Source organism: Brassica napus, chromosome C1, assembly GCF_020379485.1.
Source record: "Brassica napus cultivar Da-Ae chromosome C1, Da-Ae, whole genome shotgun sequence".
Taxonomy (NCBI): Eukaryota; Viridiplantae; Streptophyta; class Magnoliopsida; order Brassicales; family Brassicaceae; genus Brassica; species Brassica napus.
Genome location: NC_063444.1, coordinates 35291693 through 35296978, shown reverse-complemented (window position 1 = coordinate 35296978; position 5286 = coordinate 35291693). Strand labels below are relative to the sequence as shown.

At 42.0% G+C, this 5286-nt stretch overlaps 1 pseudogene; it reads right to left on the bottom strand.

The window, feature by feature from the left end:
• Positions 1–269: 269 nt before the first annotated feature.
• Positions 270–5070, bottom strand: LOC125579962 (annotated as a pseudogene).
• Positions 5071–5286: the final 216 nt, after the last annotated feature.

Below are 5286 nucleotides of genomic sequence, written 5' to 3'. Positions count from 1 at the left end.
ATATCCTAATGACTCCAGTGTATATATACATTTCATATAGGAAACATGTATATACACCGGAGTCATTAGGGTATTCATACAATATATGGAATTTTACGTATTTCCTAATCTACAATTTTTAATGTTATATTAAAAAATACAAACATTTTTGTATATATGTAGAAATGCTAAATGATCGAAGAAAGATCATAGATCTCATTCTATCATCAAAAATATTATGAGGATTATTTACCTAGCAATTGTGTTCTACTATGAATATGTCTAAAGACCTAAGTAACCAAGTCGGCTTTCTGTGAATCAGGAACGGTGATGTCAAGCTTCTATCATGGCACTGTAGCATTGAGGAACCTGAGCTCCATTGTGCACACAAATCTCAACCAAAGCAGGATTTTACCATAAAACCTCTTGAGATTTCCGGTAAGCGGATCTCCCTTAAGGTCTTTCACATGTCATAAATAGTTTGGAGGAATGAGCTCGTCCACACAAGCTTCTTACCATCTGTGTTTTTCGTCTCTCCATTGGTGTTTTACACTATGTCCTCATGGTCTTACATGCACTTGAGAGCAATAACCACATGCTTTCACCGTATATTTTCTCATCAGTTTCGTCACTCCTGATCTTACCTTTTCTATATTAGGTATCTCTTTTGGTGTACGAGGGGTAAGAACCAAGTGTGTCAAGATCATCTAGTAAAGATGAAAATGTCATATTGCAAGGCTTATTAGGCTCTTAACATATCCACCTCGATCGATCACTCTCATTTGTATTGGTTGTGTCCTTCTGCGGGAAGGATACAATGGGATCTGAACTTCAGGTTGGATGCATAGCTTAGCAACCGCTGGAATTCTTTTGTAGTCAAACCGGCTTTCTTACTTTATGCGCCACCCGAAAGGGTCATACATGTGGTACAACTCTACAGGAATAAGAACATCATTGATGGTGTATTGACCCATAAATGGGAATCACGTCGCTATGAACTTGTTGGACCACTGCAATCATTGATACTGTGTCCAGAATTAGCCGCATAAACCACATCACATTCACTGCAATAATAGTAAAAGAAAGTGGAAACTTGCTTTTGGCTTATATTTCCCAAAGCTCACTAGAAATAGACATGCATCTGACATTACCTACAAGCAAAGATGGGAACAACATGGAACAGCTATGCGAGACCCTTGATCAGCAACTTCCAGTTATCTATCACTTCATAGGCCACATGAACAAAACTGGGGACAAGCAACTCATTCTTTGGGAGGGTTTAAGTGTTTCTCAATGCTCATCTGTGAAACCTTCTTATATTTTAGCTTCTTCTTAAATTTTCTTAAAGGAACATGATAGGGTTTTTTCTTTTCTTTGGTAGAATTTGGGAAATATAAACATTCCGTGTAAACACATGTCGTTTCTTAAAATGTGTGTGTCGTGTAGGTTTCTAATTGAAACAAATGAACGTTGCTAACCTCATCGAACACTTCTTTGAAGGATGGGAAGAGTAATCTATTAGTTTAAACTCCTCTCATTTCAAGTCTCCTCAAAATGACACTTTTTCACCTCAAGTGAAGGTCACAACAGGCCCTGTCATAAATCCCAATCCGGCCAAGCCCACTTCCTAACAATCAGCAACATCTACTTTGCAAGAAGACAAAGACATAGTGGGTGTTAATAGGAACAAACAGAGCATGAAGACTTCATGTAAAATCAAAGACATAAGTGGTTCAACACTAGCTAACCGATTTGCAGCCCTTGATTCATTAGAAGACTCGACATGATGATATATGTTGTTTAGTCTAGGGTTTATTCTTGATTTTATAAATAGCAAAACAATGTCTTTGTAATCGTCGAGAAGAGAAAGAAATCAAAATAACTTCTTTTATCATCTTCCTTGTTCCAACTTTCATGGTATCAGAGCCATGGAAGAAATATCCATGGAAATGTATATGCCTCCTTCTTTGAATATCACAAACTTAGTTACTATGAAAATCACTGAAAGAAATTATCTTTTGTGGAAGAACCCATTTGAAACATTTATTAATGCTCAAAAGCTCCAAGGTTTCGTTACTGGATCATTTCTTCAACCCCCTGTAATTCTCAGTGTACCCAGCATCACGACACAACAAATTTGGTCACAGATCCCGACCATGAAACTTGGTTTCAAACAGATCAGGTCATCAAGTCTTGGCTTTTGGGATCATTCTCTGACGATATTCAGAGTTTGATGGTCTCCTGTAACACATCACTTGAGATATGGATGAATTTTGGTCGCTACAACAACATGTTAACCTCTTCTCGTCTCTTTAAGCTTCAGCGCAAATCTCAAACCATAACAAAGGTTGAAAAGTCTACGAGTGACTATCCACCGAATTAAAGCTCATTTGCGACCAACTGTCCTGTATTGGGAGTCTTTTATCAAAGATAATGAAGATCTTTCCTACCTTACATGGTTTGGGTAAGAAGTATGAGCCTCTCATAACCAACCAGTATTGAAGATTGACCATAGTTTTGTAGATCTTGCTCCTCATCTCCAAATTTATGATTCTCGCAGTTAAAAGTACAATGCGGACTCTACTGTTACACCTCATCTTGGCTTTAATACTATGTCAGGTTCTCAAGGCTACTATAATTCTCGTGGTCGTGGTCATGGTTCATTTTCTACCAGGGGACATGGTTTTCATCAACAACTCTCTGCATCCTCTTATTCCTCTACGTCATCGGATGATAGACCCTCGTGCCAAATATGTGAAAGATTTGGACACAGTATACTTCGTTGTTGGCATATGTTTAACAACATTTATCAAGATGAGGAACTTCCTATGGCTTTGGTAGTAATGTACATCACTGATGTTACTGAACAGTCTGGAGCAGAGTTGTAAGACCCGATCCTGGATTCCTCAATCCAACCAGACCGCGGCTTACCTAACCATTTCTATCTAGTTCGATTCCTTTACTTCTCAATTCAAGTGAATATTTTTCTTTATAATTTATCAGAGTTGGGGTTTATCATTTCATACTTAGACAATCAGATTCAAGTAAAGGCAAATCGTCTCTTTCATAGATAATAAATAAGGTCCATACAGCATTCAATCGTTCATTCTACTAGATTACATATTTAATCAATCATAAGTTCACAAGTTGCACAATAGACTATCAATACTTCACACTTATCAACAATGACCCAATCACCACACATCTTCCCATGGCTGGAGCCATAACTAATCATTTAATTTTTCTTTAGACCCAAATCTGGCCGATTTCAAAAGTGATCTAAAAACTAAATAAAATTCACTAAAACTCATGATAATTCTCAACTAAGAGATTCCCATAATCAGATTCCAAAGAATTGATCCAGACCATATAGATCTTGATCATGATCAGCCCAGCCAAGGCCAAGGGCTTTATTTCTGAACCGGCCAAGGCCATGGTTCAGTACCATAGTGTTTGATCCATCAGACTATACCACAATCACATAAGATATAAGATAAGTAATCAGAAAGTGGAAATGGGTGTAACCAACAACCCGATCAGGCCATAGACTCCGGCGGTTTGGCGCCGGCTATGCCCAATGGACTGCAACCACACCACTAACCTTAGGGGTCCGTTCTCTAGGCGCTGGTTCCTTCTCCCTCTCCTTCTCCTTATTCTTCTGTCTGGTATCCATTCTCCAGAACTTGTTACACACGATCAGGTCTTAGCCGGAACAGATCAAGCACCACACAACCGGTTTCTCTTCAAGTCGCCGGCCTCTCTCTCTTCTTCTTTCTCACACGGTTTCTTCAGGGTTTTCCCTAGGGAAATTGATGCCCAAAATTGACCCCAAGGGTCTGTATATATAGAGAGAGAGCCAATAACTGCCATGGCCGGACAATTACGAACGATTGGGCAAGGGATTGCCACTTGTCCCTTTGGGCCTTTTCGCCCATAACCGCCCAGAACCGCCCATATCCGGTCCAACTGCTCCCTTGGCAGTTTCTCCCATCGAAAACCATTCCCCAGGCCTTTGCCCAAGCCCTGGTTCGAGCCTGAATGCACATGGCCCCATCGTCCCACACGATCCGCCGGCACGGCCCGGTAACCGCTCAGACCCGGCCACACTGGTCCAGACCGGAACACTCTTCCAAGCTGAGATGAGCTAGCCCCCAACTGTCCCCAGCTGAGTGAGCTAGCTAATCAGCTCCCGTGAGCTGGTCAAGACTGAATGAGCTGGATTCACACTCTTTCCAGCTGCTTGAGCTTGAACCAGAACTCGCCCAGCTCCCTAATCATTCGTCCAGCTCCTTTAAACTTGTCTCCATCGTTTCCTGGTTAAGTCTCAGCTGTTAGCCTTCCTTAACCTTTAGTTTGGCCATGATACGCTTGTCTTAAGGTCTTTTAGACCTGACTGGTGCGTCTCCTCGCACCATGGCCTGTCCGGACGATCCTATCTAGGATCGGGGACATGACAAGTCTCCCCCACCAACAATGGATTCGTCCTCGAATCCAAGTTATTTGCAACCTCTGGTAAGAACTGTCTATAATATCCTTTCCGTTGTGATCCCACACAACTTTAATCATGGGAACCGTCTTCTTCCTCATGGCCTTCTCCGTCCGATCAATGATACGAACCGGCCTTGTCTCTAAGGTTAAGTTCTTACCAAGATCAGCTGGTATCTCAGGCAGGACAATATCCTGATCCGTCAAGCACTTCTTGAGTTGGGATATATGGACCACATTATGAAATGCATCCATGGCCAAAGGCAAATTCAACTTGTATGCCACTGCTCCCACTCGTTCTATGATCCGGAAAGGACCCAAGTACCGAGGATCCAACTTCCTCCTCCCAGTGATCCTTGTTCTGACTTTGAACGTGATCATCTTGAGATATACCAGGTCATCGACCTTGAACTCTAGATGCTTCCTACGCTTGTCCGCATAGCTCTTTTGGCGATCTTGTGCCTCCTTCATCTTTTCCTTGACCATTCTGATCTTATCTGTGGTTTCTTCTACAATCTCAAGACCTAGCATGCTACGCTCCCCCACTTGGGTCCAGCATAGAGGTGTCCGGCAAGGCCGTCCATACAAGGCTTCATATGGCGACATGCCAATACTTGTGTGGAAGGTTTTGTTGTAAGCAAACTCCACCAAAGGCAAGTGTTTCTCCCAGGACTCTCCCCAGTCCAGTACACACGCCCCTCAGCATGTCCTCCACTGTTTGGATCGTCCTCTCAGACTGTCCTTCTGTTTGAGGATGATAAGCCATGCTCATGTTTACTCTGGTGCCCAAGGCCTTTTGGAAAGACTTCTAGAAGTAAGAAG